The sequence below is a fragment of the Hyperoodon ampullatus genome (assembly GCF_949752795.1).
Source record: "Hyperoodon ampullatus genome assembly, chromosome: 7".
Classification (NCBI taxonomy): Eukaryota; Metazoa; Chordata; class Mammalia; order Artiodactyla; family Ziphiidae; genus Hyperoodon; species Hyperoodon ampullatus.
The window spans coordinates 88,359,269-88,380,959 of NC_136920.1; positions in this window are offsets into that span (position 1 = coordinate 88,359,269).

The following is a 21,691-nucleotide window of genomic DNA, read 5'->3' on the forward strand; positions in this document are numbered from 1 at the left end:
ACCTAAAGACAAATGCTGGAAAGAGTATTTCTTTGAAGAATTCTGGGCACCTAGGGGACAATTCTGAACTAGATTTGGAGATGGATAGTAAGTAGATGAAGATGACGCATGATCTAGGAGGGATATATGGGCACCAACTCCTGGAGCAAAAGAGCAAAACAATATCTTTGGAAGATGGATTTAGGGAAGAAAGTCTTCCTAGGTTTAAGTAAAAGTATATTAAATGTGGATATGTTTTTATTTGTTTGAAATGCATTTCTTCCTACCTCTCCCCCTTCTTAGAAACAGGGAGCAATGGGGAGGGAAGGAAAGGGACACAATAAGGAGTACAGGGGAGGAAAGGAGAGGGGAAAGACATGGAAGGGGGCCTCCCCAACCTTCTTCAAAATCCCCAGGAAGCCTGGAGGTGGAATCAGGGGTGTGTGATACAAACCACGAGGGTGAACGCGTGAGCTTGCTGTAGCACAACTAGGAAAACAAAAGCAGCCTGGAGATAGTCACAGCCACAGTTCACTCTGAAATGACAAGAGATTTAGGCAGATGTGCTAAGAGTTTGAACATTGCTGCCCCTCTTGGCGTGATGACAGAACTCCGCTCACAGCTGTCCCTGGAGGAAGGTCAAGTGTTAAAAACATACCCAGGATTGAACAGTCTGATGGCAGCACACAAGCCCTTTCAACTTCTCAGGGATATCAGGACAGCAGTTGGATATTTAACAAACAACAGCAGGGTCTCTGGTAGAGTACCAATCCCTGTGAAAGCACAGGTCCCAGCTCAGAGAAGTTTTAAAGGCATAAAGCCAAAGGGAGGCGAGGTCTGGGCAGCCACCATCCTCATACAGTCAGGCTGAACTTTTATAATCTGGTCACTGTGGGCAGAGAAGGAGTCTGCTTTCAGAACAAGGTGTTTTCTTAAATCTTCTCCCTCTTGGAAATGTTTCTACAGCCAGCCATCGAGAAAAATCAGAAAAGGATGAAGTATTTTCTGGAGTGGAGAGTGTGAAAAGAGATTGGAAATAAAAGAGGTAGAAGGCAGTAACAGCCACTATCCGCCCACTCCAGCATCTTTGCCAGTCACGTTCACTAGAGAAAGTCTCTAGCCTTGAGGAAGGGTCTGACTCAGGACAAATTGAAGAGAAAAACAAAGACTAGGCTAAGTGAAAGCCGACAAGGAAATCCACAAAAGAAAATCCAAGGAATGAAAGTAATTTGAAAAATTATATCTAACACTGAATATCAAAACAAATATGAATGCACATGATTTGGGGAAAGAGCACAAAACTGAAAATTAGAAGAAACTGGTTCCAGTTCTGGCTCTGCCACTTACCAGCTGTTATTTGATCTCTTTGAGTCTCAGTTTCCCCCTAATAAATGGGATCATAACCCTAGCTCACATGATTATTGTATCAAGGAGAAAAGTCCCAGGAATGTGCCTATAAATGTAGCTTTTCAAATGTTAATGTCCGTAATTGGTATTATCATCATGTTTGATAAGAAAAGGTGATTCCAGCATATAAATTTGCATATTCATTAAAAGCTAGGAAAATGCTGATGTTATAACTACGGTCACTGCTGCAGAACCTGTCGCCGGCTAGATCTGTCAAAAAGAAAATTACAGAAACATGCCTGAAGTTGCCCTGCCCTCCCTTTCACGCTGATAAGGGAAATGAAAAATGGACTATATCCTTCGCAGGAACATCCCTTTTACTGTCTTCAAACTAAATATTCATACTTGCCAACTCTCAAAGCTATTCTGAGACAAAGCAGAGATCACAGTTTATCTCTTGGGCTTTTAATATCCCTCATTTGTATGGATGGAAAAGTTGAGGTGCATGAACAGAAGAAGTGGCTCACTCCAAATCCGCATGTGCTGGGAACAGCTGGCCTTCCCCACCATAGAGCAGCCCCAGGAGAACGTCCCAGCTTCAGGCTAGTGGCAAAACACAGAGAAGATGTAAAATATTAAACAAATAAAGACCAAGGAGGGAAAAGAAAAATATATATTCTGGGACATATTTTCAAAATAAGAAAGATAAATTCTGAGAAGGAAACATGTTGGGAGAACAAGACAACTGTTGAAATAAATATGAAAAGAAGACAAATTTGGGCCAGACCAAAAGGAAAATTCGAAAATATTAGGCAATGGTTGAAGAAAAGTTAAAACTGGGAGAGTAAGATAAACACCAAAGGGCAATAAATCATAGAAATAACACATCTGAGAATTATTATGAACAAAACACATCCCACAGAGTAAGTCTGCGAGAAGTAAGACAAAAGCAATGTGACTAAAAAATGTAGATATCATAAGGATGGAAACCCTGTTGGGAAGATAAATATCCAGAAGAACATGGCCTCCCTGGTCTTCCATAGGGAATCCGATTTACATGCATTTCCTTAAGCTGTCCCTCTTGGGTTGTACTCCAGTCTCTTTCTATTCAGTACTGGAATGGAGGTCACCTCTCCCTTACCTGATAGGAGCTCTCATTTACTCTGTAAGTGACAGATGGACTCATCCCCTTAGGAGTGACACTGTTCTCCTTCTGTCACTGATAACTCCTCCCTGGGGAAAAGCTAGAGCACTGCTCTCCTGTTACCAAATCCGAACCTTGTCACATGCAGGTGAGTAGCTTCAAACACGGTGTGCGCCACTAGCAACTTGCCCACCTTTCCCCAGCTTCCCACAGTCGTCCAGATCACCTGACTCTCCTGTGAAAATCCCTGGACAAGATGGAGAAACAGAAGCTTGTCGTGATGAACTTGAGGCAGGCTTTGAAGTAAGACCGACGAAGATTTGAAATTCTATAGCCGTTGTAGATCAGCTGTGTGATGTTGAACTAGTTAGTTTAACTCTCTGCAGCCCCTACTGCCTTGTCTGGGAAATAGGAATAACAATATTCTGAGATAATTAGGAAAACCAGTGTGTTTTCCATAAAAGTCTAGCTGCTCTAAGGACTCAAAAAGTGGTAGCTTGTGGAATAACCACGAGTCATGACAATCATAATCTTCACCTGCATGTGGGTTCTGGGTTCTGGTGGCCTGGGATCACGCCACCACAGAAAATATCAGACAAGGCAGAGATGAGGGTGGAGAGGTCCAGCGCCTCATCTCTGAAAGCAGGAATGGGTCCAATTAAAGACATACTCAGCATCCAGAACACAGTGATAGCCATGATGCTCACATCTGTATCACACATTACAAACGTATCAAGGGCTTTCACTCAAAGAGGGGAATAGATTTTGGATACTGGGCATAAATGACAGGATGATAAGGCTACTTACTCTCTTTATAGAACAGTATTTTTTTTTTTTTACTTGCAAAGTACAATAGTTTCACATCCATTGTCTAACACAATCACTTCCACACAGTAACATAAATTGTGTAGGGAATATCCATCTCGTTCTCATACACGAGAAACCTGAGGCCAGGAGACATTGTGACTCACCTAAAGTCACACAAGGTCATGCAACCAGTAGGTGGCAGCTCATGGATGGCTCCAGATCCACAGCAGAGGATGTGGTGCTCCCAGCCATCCCCTCCAGAAAGAGAAACTTTCATTGCTTCCTGTGCTGCATTAAGAGAACCCTCTTAGCTAAAAATACCTCATGCAAATGAATTCTCCTTGAGGGAAGAGAATACACAACCAAACATTCAGTGGGGGAGTAAATGCAGTTAATATTAAAACAGAAGCCTGGAAATTGCCTCTCTTCTCCACCCAAAGTGTGGTCCTCAGACAAGCAGCACCGTGCCACCAGCGTGCTTGTAAGAAATAAAGAATCTTGGGGTCCACTCCAGACCCACTGAAGCACCATCTGCATTTTAACAAGAGTCCCAGGTAATTCATATGCAGATTAATATTTGAGAAGCACTGGTCTTGGTAATTCAGACAGGAAATCATTTCGCCATTGAGGTGGCCTGAATTCACTTTGTCAGAGAAGAGCTCTACTTTGCACAGCTGAACCAAGATGACTTTTAGGATCAACCTACCTAATTACCTACCCTCACCCCCTACCTGAGCACATCCATCCAACTGTCTATATCAATTTGTCTACCTCAACCCCAGTTGGCTCTGCCCTTGACAGGATGTATAGCGAGACCATAGTTGGGGGAAATCTTTGCTTCAGAAACAGACTTCATAGAGCTGGAAAGGGAATGAAGTAGACTCAACCTACGTCATCGTGAAGGTCTCTTGCATTCCTAAAATCCCATGATTCTGTTTCTACATTGCATTCTTGGTTTGAGCTCCTTGTTCTATGTAGCTTTCAGAACTTTTGCTTACCCTGATCTCTGACACATCCCTACTTGTCAGATATTTACCTGGGGATAAATTTACTTTTTAACCTATTTATGTGGGGATAAATTTACATCATAGTGGACTGCTCTCCTGATTACTTCTGACCTCTATTATCCCAAGAGTCACCTAACAACAGTTGACTCTGCATGGTCACTCACTCTTATTTGAATGGCTACATCTGGAATCCAGAGGAACAGTTCTTTCAGAATATTCTTGGGAGAGGCATGTTCAGTCTATGACCCAGTTTCATCTGTTTTGCAAAAATAAGCTATACCTGGCTCTTTCCCTTGGAGATGTGGGACCACATTACATCATGCATAGGGAGGTCTCCAAGGGTTCCACACAAAGGTTCACCATTATTGAACAGTATTATTACCCTATTGCCCCTCAATTAAAATAAGTGGCACTTTAAAATGCAGTAACAGCTGCTCCCAGCAGTGTCTCCTTGCAAAGCATTTGTGTTCTCAGTTTTTGCTTTTCCCTACAGCCTTTTACATCTTTGTTTAAACTGTGCTTCACACTCACCATTGTGAAATCCACACAATGCTAACTACGAAATGCCCAATTCAATCCAAAACCAAAAAAAGAGCTCAAAGACCAAGAGAATGCCATACAACTCTCATACCTGGACCCTAAAGGCCCTTTACCATAAGAGTATTTTGCAGCAGTAGCTTTATGGGGTCTTCCTGGGATACAATCAAATCCACAGGCACCACACTTGGGCCCTAGAACAAGCGAGTGGCATGCAATGAAAGGCAACACAATATGTCAACTACATATGCTTACCATTGGAAAAAATTCCAAGTGCATCCAACTCAAAAGAAAAGGATCCTTGTGCTTATTTGCTATGGTATATTTCATGGCATAAAATAATCAGTGTCAAATGTAGAAAACAATAAAAATCTCCAGCAGAAATTAATTCTTCACACCTTCTATTCTCTTCTCAAACTTCCAACAACTCTTTCCTCTCCTCTTCCTTATTCTTAGCTAATGACCTTCCTTCCTATTTCCCTGAGAGCAAGCAGAGAAGAGCTTTTATAAAGCTGTATCTATTCACATCTGAGCCCTTACTCTGCCCTCCCTTACGTTAGTCACTGAGGAACAGTGCTTACTACTAGCCAAACCCAGCTCCTAACCCTAGACACCTGATCCCGTCACCTCTCCTTACTCAAGAATGTCACTACAGAAATTCTCTTCTCTCTCACACCTCTTTCCTTATTTCTTAATTCTTCTCCACTGCTGGGCTGTTTCCATTAACATCCAAGCATATTGCAATTTTTCACACAAAAAAATAGACTCCCTTTAAATTATAGCTACATCTCTCTCAATCTACTGATCCTTTTTTAATTTGGACATTCCTTTAAAACAAAACTCCCTGGAAGTATGTGTCTATATACACTGTCTCAATTTATTTTATTCCTTCCTGAACAATTTCCAATCTAGCTTTCCCTCTTTCTGCCTGTCTCCAATTAAACTGCTCTTGTCAAGATCAACAGTGACCAACATGTGGTTAAATCCAGCTTCTAATTTTCAGTCCTTATTTCATTTGATCTATTAGAAGCATTTGATGGGATTGATCACTTTTTCCCCTTCACTAGGCTTCTAGGACTCAAAAGAACATTCTTGGTTCCTTCTTATGTCACTGGTGGATCTTTCTCGGTCTCCTTTTCTTGTCCTTCCTCAGTTCCCTGATCTTTAAACATTTGAGTGCCCATGGCTCTCAAATGTTCATTCCCTTGGTGAGTTCATTCAGCACAATGCCTTTAAAATGACATGTTTACATGGGTGACTCCCAAATTTAGGTAGCCAGCCCTGACCCCTACCTTTAACCACAGATCTTGGACATCTAGTAGACATCTCAGACTTAACATGCCCTGAACTGATATCTCGATCTTCCTCCTTGAAGCCACTCCTCCTGCACTTGTTCCCATGTCAGTTAAAGGCAACACATCCTTTTTTTGCTCAGGATGAAGCCATGGTTTCATCCTTGATTTCTTTCCTTCTCTCAGAGCTAATCCATCAGAACAATTTTTTTTTTTAATTTCTATCAAATCACTGAGAATGTGACCATTTCTCATCAGTTACACTGTTCCCACCTTGGTCCAAGCCATCATCATTTCTCACCTTCTAAATGACCTCTGGTTTTCTGTCCCTGTCCCCTGAAATCCACATGGCAGTCAAAGTGATTCTTTTAAAATATATGAATTAGATCATGTCACTCTTCTGCTCAAAACTTTCTAATAGCTTCCAATCTTGCTCAATAGCTGAGTCAAGTTTTCACTTTCAGGACTCCATTCATGCATCTATGAAATGATAATAGTGGTACCTATTTCACAGGATAATTGTGAAAAATAGAGGCAACAATGTTCACAGCTTGTTTACGAGAGTTCCTGGGATGAACTAAAAGCTCAGAAATGTAAACTATCATCATCATGATCACAAATGCATTGATAATATATTTAATCAAAAGGATCAATAGTATTGTAGTCCACAAATTATAATAAGATCTAAAAGAGAAACTAGAAACGCTGTTCTACTCTCTGTCCATTTATCTCTGAGGAGGCAGACTTTACATCAGGCACTCCACAAGCCCTTTTGGCCACAGGGCATCAGAAGGGATAAATATGATTACTCAGCTGGCAATGAATTCTCTAGCAATGAAGACCAAAAGGTGATGATAATGATAACAACCAAGTCAGTGAGGAAGGAAATGTCAGTGACAGCTGCCAGGAATTCCGACAGGAAATCCATCCTGGCCATCCAGAACATCCATGGGCACCTGTCTTCCTGGCTTGTCTTCTGCCAACTTCAGCTAATGGCAGCTCTGCCTCTGGAGTAGAAGGCAGCCAGATATTTCTGAGAGTCTGCGGTTGGACCCTTCAATCCCTCAGGTTGCCTTACCCCTCCCCTGCCCTCTGGGGCCCCCATTTCTGCCGTTTCCCCAGTCTTCCCTGTTGGGACCTCTCCTGCTGTTCCATGCCTGATTTTTAAGGAGAGCTGTGTCAGCTCTGTACCGGCTGGCAGAGAGCCCCATATGAAAAGGTGAGTGCATCTTTGTGCTGGCGTCTGGTGATTTTTCCCTGTGTGTGTGGTTTCCTTTTTCCCCCTAAATTGACTATTACCATTTTCCTTTTTTTTTTCTTTCCCATTTGAATAGTACCACTAATGCGATGAGAGAGAAAAGAAAAAAAGAGCCAAAGCCCGTTAAAATATAACAACAAAATAACCCAAGGCTCAGGATGCTGAGGCGGCTTAAAGGAGTCCCCCTTCCCTTTCTCATTATCTCTCTTATTCAGCCACCTTCCCCAACAAAGCAGTCCCCTCCCTTCTCCCCCTCCTTGGAAGCTTTTATGCTCTCCATTCAGCTGCCTAGATTCTTATATTCTCTTTCCTTTCCTTCCACTGTCCCATCCTTCTCTCCATCCCTCCTTCCTGAAAGATTTTGCTTCACAGCCTCTTTTTTCCTTTCTGCCACTTCATAGGCTATTGTTACAAGGTCCACGTACTATTAATTCTAAGCAAAAACAACATCCTGAGGACATGGTGAGGATAGTGATGGATGAAGGAAGACCAAGGGAAGCAGGAGACTAGCTATTCCTCCCCACAGCAGCCCACTAGCCAGAGGGACCAGATGATGAAAGACAAGTAAACAACCAGAATGCGGACAGAGAGCCTTGCTGGGGGAGCAGAGAGCACAGGGCTAAGGGACAGCAAGGAGGACAGAGAAAACTGCCACCTTGTTGCTTGGTAACTATACACAGGTCATTTAGCTCTGTGAGCCTCATCTGTAGAATGGGCATCATGAATTCTATCTACCTCTTTGTGAAGATCAAATGAATGGAAGAAGTTAGCAAAACTGCGAACTGCTATACAAAATAAAGTGGTTGTTATGATTACTGTGGAATATCTTTTGAGGGAAAGATAGTTGTTTACTCATCCTGGTGGCCTCAGAATCAAGAGATGACCTTGCACGTGGCCAGTAGCCAGTGAATTATTGTGGAATATAATTGAATGAATTCCTATTCTTTTCACGTCTTATGTAACCACCCTACATGTTTTATTTCAACAATAATCATTTCTTCTACTTCTCAAAATTACCGGGACTAAATAAAACATGGCACTGCCCTATAATGAAATACCTCCCATGCACCATTAAAAATTACCTGTTTAATGAGTTTGCATAGCCTGACAAAGTGCTCTTGTTATATTGTTAAGTTTTAAAAGCAAGATACAAAACTTCCTAAATAGTATGTCCAACTATTTGTGTTGTGTGTATATACTCCAAATATTAATATTAATATCCAAAATATTAATACTCCAAAAATATTATTACTCCACATTTTGATAGCAGTTGTTTCTGGATTGTGAAATTATGGTATATAAATATATATATATATATATATATATATATATATATATATATATATATATATATACCATTTTATATACCATAATATGTATACCACATTATATAATATATATACCATATATATATTGTTGTTTAAAAGTTTTCAACAATGATTAAGTAATATTTTAATAATTTAAAGAAAACATAAAATGTTATATTAAACAAAGATTACAATGGCCAGGAACAACTTCATGTACCCTTTCCCCACTCCCACCTTACCAAGAGTACTGAGTTCTTCTAAGACAATTAGAAAGTGTAGGGACAGGAAACACATAAGAAACCAATGAGCATATGAGTTACTTTATTTCCAAGATATCACATCTAAAATCCCAATGCCTCCATTCTCTCAAATACCAACAACATCTTCTCTCCAGGCAGAAAATCTGGGCTGGGATTTTATGTTAGTGAGTCCAAAGACAAGCTACCATGGCGTAGCAGGCAGAGGAAGAAGGAGATGGCCAAATTCATAATTCACCTGAACTTTCTAGCATCTTCTCTCAATCATCTGTCAGCGAAGGTCTACAGGTAGTAATTCAGTTTTACGTCTCCTTGAAGGAGTTGTGCTCACTGATCATTGAGGGAGGTTTAACCAGTTGGTTTTTTTCTTGTTTGTTTGTTTGTTTGTTTGCAGTACACGGGCCTCTCACTGTTGTGGCCTCTCCCTTTGAGGAGCACAGGCTCCGGAGGCACAGGCTCAGCGGCCATGGCTCACGGGCTGAGCCGCTCTGCGGCTTGTGGGATCTTCCCGGACCAGGGCATGAACCCGCGTCCCCTGCATCTGCAGGCGGACTCTCAACCACTGAGCCACCAGGGAAGCCCTAACCAGTTGTTTTAACCAGTGCAGAATTGACAGAACTAACACATCAATGTCTTGATGGAATCATGCAAAGAAGTACAACCCAGGTAGAATACAACACTTGGTAATGGAGAAGAATGAGGTAAGGTTTATTAAAAACACCACCTTCCTGGGCAAAATCTGTATTTTTATGTACTCATTGATCTTCTAAAATATATATCTATCCAAACACTGACTCATTCAATATCAAGCTCCCCAAATTCCCAAAGACAATGGGAACAGCTCCCTCACACTTGTTTTATTTATATACCAACAACTTAAATACTCTCAATCTAACCATCTTGGTCCCATTATTTGTTGGAGGTGGCTTTTGTCTGCTCGTCTGGGACTTTTCCTCTTAGGTGGGGTACACTGAAGGTTTCTGCTTTGAGAAAAGTAAACAAAGGTATCCTCCCAAGGAGAAAGTTTAAGTATTTTAAACTTTCCAAACTTTGTGGACTGAATCAGAAGGAACTACAATTGGTAAAATGTAAAATCATGGTCAGAAAGTAGGTCTCCTATGAAGCTATGACCGAAATTTAATTCAACAACTTAATGGGGAGCTAGTGATTAGCAAAATGAAGCAAGAGCTAGGAAGATAGAGAGAAATTTCTTGGGTTCCAGGACTGAACCTGTTCCCAAGAGGCAGGATTTGTGCAGAGAAAATTCCATATTGGACCTGCCTTTCCTGGAACTCCATCACTGGAAGATAACTTTTAAAGCATCTAAACAAAAATGTGCCTAATTTCTGAAGAATCATATTGGCCTCAGATTTATATCTTTTAACCAGAAAAACACCTCCAAACAAGAGAATCTCAGGTAATATCCTTCCGTGTTTGTGGGCATTTTTACAAAGTTTAATTTTCTAAAAGAGCTTTGGAAAGGGTACATGGTTTGCAATGTGGACCTAAGATTTATCCTAGGTCTTTAATTTTACATGGCACATTTTTGTCTGGTATGGCTACATCTCATTGAGCACCCCACCTCACCTGATCCTTTTCTAATCATGAGTTAGTGTTTAGGATGTCAAACAAATGTCCTGTGCCAGAATCCCCCAGCCCCAGTGACAATAAAAAACATGGTGATCATTTTCTGTTAGGGTATTTAATACTAGATCGATACATACATACATACATACATACAGAGATACATAGATACATAGATAGATACCATTCCTAGTGTGTTATTTTTATTTCAAACTATTACCTGGGTTCACTCAGCTCTCACTAATACCTGAGCCATTTATCTTAGCTTGAACCGCAAAAAAGAATTTTTTAAGGGTATAAGCTTTTGAATTTTGGTTGAGTACTGCTCCTTGGACAAGTCTGAACCTTCAAAATAAATCTTTCTTTTTGATGTTGGGTCACTGAATGCCTCATACAGTTCCTACAGTGCCATTTATCTTAGCCAATGTATTTTCTCATTGGCTGGATAAATACATACATGTTTTCTTGTTTTATTCACCTTGCAGTAGAGGGGAAAAAAATGAACTCTGACAATATAACTTGGTTATTCGTCTTCTGCCACAGTTCCAGCAAGAAAAAGTAACACAGAGAATGTCAAAACCTGGAGAATGCCTGAAGTGCAAAGACTTTTATAAGTAGCTTTCACAACATAAACCACTTTGAGAAGCTTCCAGAATGGCAAGCACAATAGTAAATCGACAGTGCCATCTGCCAAATGGCCTGGAGATGCAGACAGCCGATGGGCTCATTAATTATGGATGACAATCAGAGTCAATTTGACTTCATTATGGGCCAAGAAGAGGAAATCTTTGAGAAGCTTGTTCCTAATGGGCCTCAGTGTAATGGGGAGTATATGGGGGTGGGAGAATCCATCACCCCACCTCCTCTCTCCATCTCTTTGAGAGCAGCACTGTGACCAGAACTACATGAAGTGTCTAAATAATTTAGGCCAAAGTCAAATGGCAGGAGGCCCTGACTTTCCAAAACTTAATATCTAACCATATGGCTCACAGTTCATCAGATGATTATACTAACCTCTCTGGCAGGGAGGGAGATTGCTTAACCAAAACTGGAATTTTTACCCCTGTTTTTGTGCTCTCTTTTCAGGGGATGATGCTAGCCACCTCCCTGAAGATAAAACATGCCATTGGCCTGTGGAGATGGAGGGAGGTACAGGGCTACACTGAGGTTCTCCATCACACTCACTCAGCTTCCCGGGTCTTCAACCCACTCCTTCTGTGCGGCCTCTATGTATTAGAGCACAGACTGTAGAAGAGGAATGAAGCTGAGTACCACATCTGATTGGACCTGCAGGGGGCTTTCGTGAGACAGGATGTAATTACTCCTCTTGGATTGCAGCCAGAGCAAACACTTGTGTGATCACTCAGCCTCCTTTGTGTTTCTCTAACACCTTCTCTAGCATAACTCACTGCCATTCTCCCATTTGAGCTTCAGAAGAGCGTCCGTGCTTCTCCAGCAGCCTCTCTTTTAGACAATTCAATTTAACTGAACAAAATGGAGGCTGTGATATCCCCAGTGATGTGCAAGTCATTCTGGGAGTAATAAACAAAGTCTAAGGTATAACCTACGTGATCAAGAAATTTAGCCTATTTGTGGAAACAAAATGTAAATGAAAGAAATAATCAGAGAGCAATAGAAACATACACAAGTACAAAAATAAGGGTCCACAAGCCAATGTTATTGTTATAGCTAGATAGAAAAGGGAAGCATACACTCTCTCCTTGGCTACAGGGGACATAAAAAGTCATCTTGAATTTAGCTAATTTGTTAATGACCATACCTGTACACTGAGAAATAAATTGGGATAGTTTAGGTGTGGTTTGGTTATCTACACTATTCCAATTCATTTCTCAGTGCATAGATGTGGATTTTCTCTCCATTCTAAACCAGTTTTTTTTTTTTCAATCATACTTCTCAGGAATCACTCTTTAGCAAGAGGCTCTGTCACTATGATACTCCATAAAGCTCGTCTTCACTCGAAAATGGATGTGTTTTTAGCTTCTGAGTAATACGCATCTCCCTTGATTCTTAGCATGCTGACACTTAGCTCTGATATATACTCATGTACCTTTCTCATTAGGAACTATAAGCAATAAACTTGTAAAAATCTCTTCTGCTCATGTTTAAGTGCCCTGTGCAGTTCACTTATATTTATTCTCTGAAATGATTGTTTTGGACTTCTTTTTAAATGGACATGAAATGATTTGGACATTATTATTAAACCTAATAGGAGGCAAATCAAATGCAATGTTGAGAAATGCACAAGTTCATTAGTGCCCACTATGCAACTCGTATGGTCCTTCCCAAAATATATATTAGAAAAAACATGCTCCTTTGAAGAGTATGTTAGGAAGACTACTATTTTTTAACACGATAAAGTACCTTTGTTACAGCTCAGGGTACTTGCACAAGTATTATCATGTTTGATTCTCACAGAGTTACCCTGAGGCAGATGAAGCATATTTTTTTATCTCCACATTCCTCATAAAGAAACTGAAGTTTAGCATGCTCATGTGACTTGTCCAAGGTCACACCACTAAGAAGTATCACAGCCAGTTGTTTAACTGACTCCTGGTCCAGGGCTCTCTCTGCAACAATCTCTTGTGAAATTTCTAGATACCAGGTGTCAAAAACTGAGAAATTAAATGGGATAGATTTTACCCTATTTGCAAGCTGACAAGTTAGACTGCCACAGTTTCATGGATGCTGGCAGAAGACATGAAGCTCCTGGTTCAGAGATAAAAGACTGTTACAGTAATTGTCATAGACAGAGTAATAGGATTTTATCCCCAGTTCCTATAGCCCAGTTCCCTTAGTGAACTGGACCAGGTGACTCCTGAAGAATGCAATAAGCTCCATAATAGAAGAGTAGCATTAACTTTAGGGAACCAAGCCTTACATAATGTGAATTAAGCATGCCTATCTTTGTATGTTATCTTTTTTTAAATTGAAGTATAGTTCATTTACAGTGTTGTGTTAGTTTCTGGTATACAGCAAAGCAATTCAGTATACATATATCTATTCTTTTCCATTATGGTTCATTAGAAAATATTGAATATAGTTCCTTGTGCTCTACAGTAGGATCTTGTTGTTTATTTTATACATAGTAGTTCATATCTTCATGTTATCTATATTATACTGGACAGTGAGAAACTTCCTCTTCTCTCCATAGGGATATTATATATATATATATATATATATATATATATATATATATATATATATATATATATTCTTTAAAAAAGGGTCTAAAACAAAAGCAGTCAGTCCTCTGTAAGATATGAATAAGTATAAGAGACTGATGGTGAATTGTCTCTAATTCTATATACTAATACTATGATGAACAGGTATTATGGTTTACTTGAGTTTAAGTAACCTATTTCATGTGACAAAAACTAGTAATGGTTGGATTAGTATGTAAACCCACATCTTTTCACTCTATATTCCACATTCTACTATTCTATGCTGTCTGTCCCAGGTTGAGGTAATATTTGGGGACAATGAATATCTCTACAACCATCAAATTATACCTTCTGGTAAACAACCTCTCTTTCAGTCCTGGTGTAGTAGAAATACCAAGCACCTATTTCCTATGCACACATGCTACCCCCTATATATAGCAGGAAATGTATCCTAACTCTAAAGGGAGTGAACACGAAACAGATCGACTTTGATCCGATGAGCTACTTGACAAGAGTGCGAGTCCAAGATTTGGAGCCAGAGAGAACTAGATTTCACTGAGTAAAATAGTAAGCAGACATTGAAATGGGTGGATGGGGACCAAGAAGGGAAGGAGAATGCTTGTGGAGCCTGGAGGCTGAAGAGAGTAAAGGCAGATACATAACAAAACAGATTTATCTAATAAGATGTTTATTCTTATGTTGCACCCTAATGTTTTGTGGGAAAAGAGTCTTTGGGAAGAACTGCAAAGGTATTGAGTTTCATTGGTGATTCTCTATGGTTTAGAGACAGTGGCAAGGCAGGGCCTCTGAGGGGAAGGGAATAAAAATATCATGCCTCTCCAGAAACTCACCAAAGTCTCAAGAAGACTTAGGATGTTTCCAGAGATGCTTCATGCTACAAAAAGTTGACTTACATGGTCTGTATCAATTGACCCTTTTTCCCTCCAGCTTCTAGCTGGGTTCAGCCAATGGGAGGAACCGACAGAAGATCCAGAGGTGAAGTCTGCCGCCAGAGTATTAATTTCCCCAACTCCCTCCTCTAACTGACTGTCTCATTCTACCTAAGCTCACAGTTCTTATCAGGCCATATTCTCCAGACATCTACTCCCTCTAGCTTTATACCTTGATCTCAAGGAAAACCCAGTTACCATCAGGGTAGAGCAAAATACTTTCTCTTGGATTCTTAATTAGACTACACCACTTGCTAGCTGTGTGATCTTGGGTAACTAATTAACTTCTCTGTGCCTCAACTTCTTTATGTGTAAATTTGGGCTAAAAATAGTGCCTACATCAGACGGACGTGTGAGGATTAAATAAGAAAGTCCTCGCATAAGGTTTGGCATATAGTAAGTAGTTGATAAGCATTAGATAATTGTTGTCATTTTCTTATTGTTGTTATTGTTATTTTTCCACATCATCAGTGTGGAAAAGAAGAAAAGAAGTTTTGCTCTCAAAGGCCCATTAACTTTTAAAACTGAAAGACCCAGCTAGAGATCCAGTCAATGGCAGTGAACGAATGGCCCTCCTAAACCGGGAAAAATCTAGAACCTGTCGTATTCAGAGCATATTCAGAGCAGAAGTTGCAAATATATCAATTGGCATGTCAAATATTAACAGCCCATGTTTGAATATGTCCACTCAGTTCTAGAAAAGATGTCATCGTCATCTCCATATCAAGGGATTAAAATCATTGTGTGAATGTTTCCTCTATGCTGAGATTTCTCTCATATTATAGGATTCTCTATTATTAATCATTTTCTCTAATATCTTAATAATGTGATAGAAAAATCAAATTAGGCTGGTAGAAATTTCCCATCAGACTGTATTAACTTGGTCTAGTAGAGACTTCAGTTTTCTTTCTAATGAGAATGCTAATAGCCAGCTTAGTCTGCACAGTGCATGGATCAGACAAGCTCCTTCTTTTTTTGGAGGATGTGTCAGAGTCATCTTGAACTCATTCCCCTTTGTTGACATTTACAGCCAATCAGTTTCCAATGTTTGTCAATTCTGCCTTTGTATCAACTTATCCTCTGTTCCCTATACCAACTGCATAAAACCCTCACTAATCCTTGTCTAGACTATCAGAGCCTCCAACAAAGGCTCCTACCTGGTCTGTTAACACTCTAATTAATCTTCCACATTTTTGCTATATTAATCTATCAAAGGCGTATTTATGGCTATATCATTTCCCTGTTCAAAAGTCTTCTATGATAACCCATTACCTACCAAAGACAAGCGTTAGGGGACATACTTTTAGCATGTAAAGCACTCCATGTGCTGGTCCTAAATTACTTTTCCAACCTTATCTCACACTATTCTCTTCACTAACTGTCTTTGGTAGACAAAATGGATTTTTAAGCTATGCTGAATATCTTCACTTTGCATACTTGTGCAATATTTCCAAATGCACTCTCTACCTTCTTCACCCTGCTCTGTACATCGGGAAGCCTGACCAAAAGGGTCTTTCTTGCTCTCTGGTTTCTAGCTGGTTTAGCCATTGGAAAGCACAAACAAGAGATCAGAGAGTTGGAAGAAAGTATTAAGGTGCCCACACTTTTGCAGAAAATCTCTTTGTTAAACTCTCTTCAACTACACAGTTTGAAGTAATTTGCACTCATCTGTTTTCTGCTGGGACCCTGGCTGATAAAGTAACAACTACAGGAGTAACACCAAGAAACCAACCCTCCAGTGTAATTCAGGGGCTGGATTTAAAGAGCATGTGGATAACCTTGAAAGAGGGAAATAGGACACTGGTACCTGGCTTTCAATACAAATGAACTTACTTACAAACAGAAACAGACTCACAGACTTAGAGAATGAACTTACGGTTACTGGGGGGAAGGGATAGTTAGGGAGTTTGGAACTGAGGGGTACACACTGCTATATTTAAAATGGATAACCAACAAGGACCTACCGTATAACACAGGGAACTCTGCTCAATATTATGTAACAACTTAAATGGGAAAAAAATTGAAAAAGAATAGATACATGTATATGAATAACTGAATCCCTTTGTTGTACACCTGAAACTATCACAACGTTGTTAATCACCTATACTCCAATATAAAATAAAAAGTTAAAAAAACAGAGTGCTCAAATTAATAACACTGGCAACATGGGACAGGTAGAAATCTGGAAGCTCTGACACTAAAATGACAATAGCAATTCTTAAGCTGTGAGGTCAGATGACACTGTTGCTGCCAGACATAGCGAGAGTATATGGGGAAAAGGGCAATTCCCAGCTTAGTGCTTGGGTGAAAAATCAGAAAGATGCCATGAAAGCTTTGAAGGCGGCTCTCATCCCTGTAGTTGCAGGGCAGATATGGCTGAGCAGTGAAAGTTAAATATCAAAATTTTCCAGATATCTTATGTCAAGGTAAGGCCACCGGTGGGAAAGGAGTGGAATACCACGACATGAGAGGGGACATTTAGGCAGATGAATCAGAAGAGTCTGAGAACTCTGAATCTGCTAATTCCTCCGAAACTCCTGCATCCATGGAGACAGAGGCCCCTTGTTCCCAGCCTTATCTGATAGGATCTGCCTTCCTCTGCATAAAAACTTTTAGTGATATACATGAGGCAATTACTTTACAAGGCAATACTGATTCTCCTAAGGAACCAACCCCTCTAACCACCAGCCACCCTGCATTGCCTCCAGGACCATAGCAAGAAATAGATCCCAGACAGAGAAAGCCTGATCCTGGAAGGTTCAACCTATGCAGGGAAAGAGTTGAGGACGTCGCCTCTTTGTATTAGAGACTATATTTTAAAAAGGATGAAAGCAGATTCTATGGGTGTTAGATCAAGGTTGCCGTTGGTAATGCCACTCATCTACAGAAGTTACAGCTCCTGTCAGGCAACCCTCTCCCTATAGCTCCCCTCTCTGGATTTCAGTAATCCCTCCCTCCTCTAAGCCTTTCAGGCTCAGGAGTAGTAAGGGCTCTCCATTGTTGTGAGCCCCAAGGTACTGCATTATAACCCTTGTTAACATCACTTAACCCTGCCCACAACGTTGAATTTTCCTTAATTATCCTGCCTGAGTAGGCTGATTCCTACCAGGACCCTGACCGATACACTCTCTGGTTTCATGTTTTCTTGTCATGATGCTTTTTATTTGTGTCATGCCCTCTGCTCATAATTCCTTCCTACTCATCCTTCAAAGCCCAAATTTAAAATCAGCTTTGAAATGAAACTTCCCTACTCCTGAAATTGATATTGATTTATCCCTCCCTAAGCCATACTGCCCTTCCCACATACTTCTTTAACATTTCTTAGCAATTTCTTCTTTGCATTGTTGCTAGTTCTAAACGTGATGTATTTCCTTTCTCCATCTATCAGCATCCTGTGGGCAAGATTCATGTTTAATTCTATGTTCATCCTTCACTGGTCTTATCAAGTTGCTGAAAAATAATAATAACCACCTTTAATTTAATTATTTCTGTGTTTCAGGTACCAGTCTATGCTCCTGTATATATTAACTTATTCAGTCGTCCAACAAAGTTTTGAAGTCACCATTATTACAATGTCTATTTTACAGAGAAAGAATTGAGGTCCAAGTAACTTGCTCAAGGTCACACAGCTACCAAAATGGCAGAACAGGCTTCAAGCCCAGCATTCTGGCTCCAAAGCATATACTTTTTAATTTTTTTAAATTTATTTATTTATTTATTTATTTTTGGCTGTGTTGGGTCTTCGTTTCTGTGCAAGGACTTTCTCTAGTTGCAGCGAGTGGGGGCCACTCTTCATCGCGGTGCACGGGCCTCTCACTATCGCGGCCTCTCTTGTTGCGGAGTGCAGGCTCAGTAATTGTGGCTCACGGACCCAGTTGCTCCACGGCATGTGGGATCTTCCGAGACCAGGGCTCGAACCCGTGTCCCCTGCATTGGCAGGCAGATTCTCAACCACTGCACCACCAGGGAAGCCCTGCTACCATTGCTTTTTCACCTTTGGTGCAAATGTAACACAATGAAAAAGAGAAAGAATGTCATAGAATTATTCTGAGAAGAGCTGTGACCTCACAGAATGGGGAGTTAATTGTTTAATGAGTATGGAGTTTTAGGTTGGGAAGATGAAAAAGAAGATAATGGTGGTGATGTTTGCACGACAATGAGAGTATGCTTAATGCCAATAACTGTACACTTTAAATGGTTAACATGGTAAACTTTATGCTATATATATTTTACCACCATATGTTAATCAATTAATATTTTTTTGAAATGAGTGGAAAGAATAAATGAACAAATTAACAGACTAATTAATTAATTAGGAAATAGATTTTAGAGTAGATAGAAGCCAGCCTGACAATTGAGGTCAGACCATCTCTTTGAATCCAGTTTCATCAAACCATCCAGGTTGATGTGGCCTTGGTGGCTATGGTTTAGGTTTCAACATACAGGCACTGAACTTTCTCATTTGGGGGCCTTAGAAATCACATAGAGCTGACATCACATAGCTTGAGGGGAACCCCAATCATCTATCCCCAGCCAATGATGTAAATGATTAATTGTGCCAAACTATACAAGAACTAATCCAATTATATCAGATATTTCTAAAATACTGGTATCATTACTAGGACTATGGTGAATGAGAAGGAAATTTAGTGACTTTTTGTGAGGAGGCTCCCTTAGGAAAAGAGAAAGACCCCTAACCCTAAGTGGTGGAAGGTCTGGGTTCCATCTTACCTCCCTTCTCTTCTGTTATTTACCTTATCTCCCCAGATAAAAGAATCCTGTCCTGAGTGTCAAATACTCTCCACCTGCCAGTGTTTCTCAGATCTCTCTCTTTAACCTCGACCTCTCCCTAGTTCACACTCCTATTTCACATGCCTACTTGACATGTCCACACAGATCTCTAATAGCTATTTTAAACACAAAATGACCAAACAGAACTCAAGTCTGCCCCTTATAGAAATCTACTCCTCACCTCAATCTTCCCCAATAAAATAAATGGTACCACTTTCCAAACAGTTTTGCAGGCTTTAGGATTAGATGTTATTCTTAATCCTTTTATTCACGGAATCCACTCACTCCTGTGTTGTGATATCCAAGTTACCTCTACTCCCCAAACTTATCTGAAATTCTACTACCATCACCTTTATCCAACCCACCTCATTTCTCCCCACCGGCTGCAGAAACACCTCACTGGTCTTCCTGCTTCCACTCTTGCCCCCTACAGTCCATTCTCTACACACAGAAGCCAGAGATGCTGTTTGAAATGTAAAGAATATCATGGCGCTCTCCTGCCTAAAATCTTCCAATGGTGTTCATTTGAACTTAGGATGTAATCCAAATTCCTAATGCTCTCTTACAAAACTGTATAATTTGGAACTCACCTACCTCTCACACTTCAGCTCTCATCACTTTTCCTCTTGCCAGTTACACTGCAGCTTGGCTGCCTTCTTATTCTTCTCCCAATAAGACAAGCTCATTCTTGCTTTAGGGCCTTTACACTAAACGTTACCTCTACTAATACTACACTTCCTCCTGATTATTCCAGGCTGACTCCTTCATATTATTCAGACTTTAGCTCAAATATTACTTCTTCAAAAAGCTTTCCTTGACCACCTAATCTAAAGTAGCCACTGACTTACACATCAATCTTCATTAATTTCATTGCTTGCTTTTTTCTTTTATTTTGTTCTCCCTTCCTTCTTTCCTTCCTTCCTTCCTTTCATCCTTTCATCCTTCCTTTCTTCCATTTCTTTCTTTCTTTTCTCCTTTTTTTCTTTCTTCTCTTTATTTCTTTTTTTTTTCCTTTCTTTTTGCCTGTCTCCCCAAGTAGAATGGGAACTCTAAATGAACAGAGACCACTTCTATGGTAAGTGTATTCCCCACAATATTAAATAGGGTTTAGTACATAGTAAGCATTCAATATAGGGGTTAGTACATAGTAAGCATTCAATATATGTGTGTTGAATGTTGATTATGGAAGGCAGTTCCATTTCTAGTAAACCACTTGTCCAAATGGAGTACGTATTCACTTACATTTTTGAATTTGGCCTTCTAGCCTGGGAACAAAACAACAAGTTGAACTTCAGTGTAGGGCATTACTCATAATAGCTAAATGTCTACCAGCTGGTAAATGGACAAAATGGGGTCTATCCATATAGTGGAATATTATTTAGCAATGAAAAGGAATGAAGTACTAATAAATGTTACAACATGGATGAGCCTCAAAAACATGATGCTAAGTTTGAAACATGAAACTTGATACGAAGAACCACATACTGTGCAATTGCATTTATGTTAAATGTCCAGAATAGATGAATCTATAGAGACAGAAAGTAGATTAGTGGTTGCCTGGGCTGGGAAGAAAATGGGAATTAACTACAAATAGGCATGAGGGATCTTACTGGGGTAATAAAATTATTCTAAACTGGATTATGTTGATAGTTGTACAACTTGGTTAACTTACCAAAAAAATCATTTAATTGTGCACTTAAAGTGGATGAATTTTATGATATATAAATTATTCCTTAATAAACTTTAAAAAAATAAAAGACTGCTTGTTTTCCTCCCCCACCCCCCAAAATACACACACACACATACACACACACAGACACACACACACACACACACAAAATAACCCCAATGAAAGCAGTTGAAAAGCACTCTCAAGTAATGCCCATTTTTGGATATGGACTCCTTCCTATTTTTAACTAAATAAATTGATTTTTCTTCAGTTAGAAATCTGCAGGGGTTTTTATTTTTTTTCCATTTCCAATGGCATCATGCTTAGCTCATCAAATTTTTTCAGCTTTTCCCTTTCCCTGACACTTGGCACCTCTATTGCTATAACATAAACACAGAGTAAATGAGTTGTAATTGCAATTTATAAAGTCTACATGAAGAGCAAGAGACTCCCAGAAACAGAGATTTTAAGCAATAGCATGTGAATATATCTCATTCTTATAAATGGCATTTTTCGAATCTTATATTTACCAAATTAGTAAAGAGCTATATTTTATTGCCTTTTTACCTTAAGTAATAAA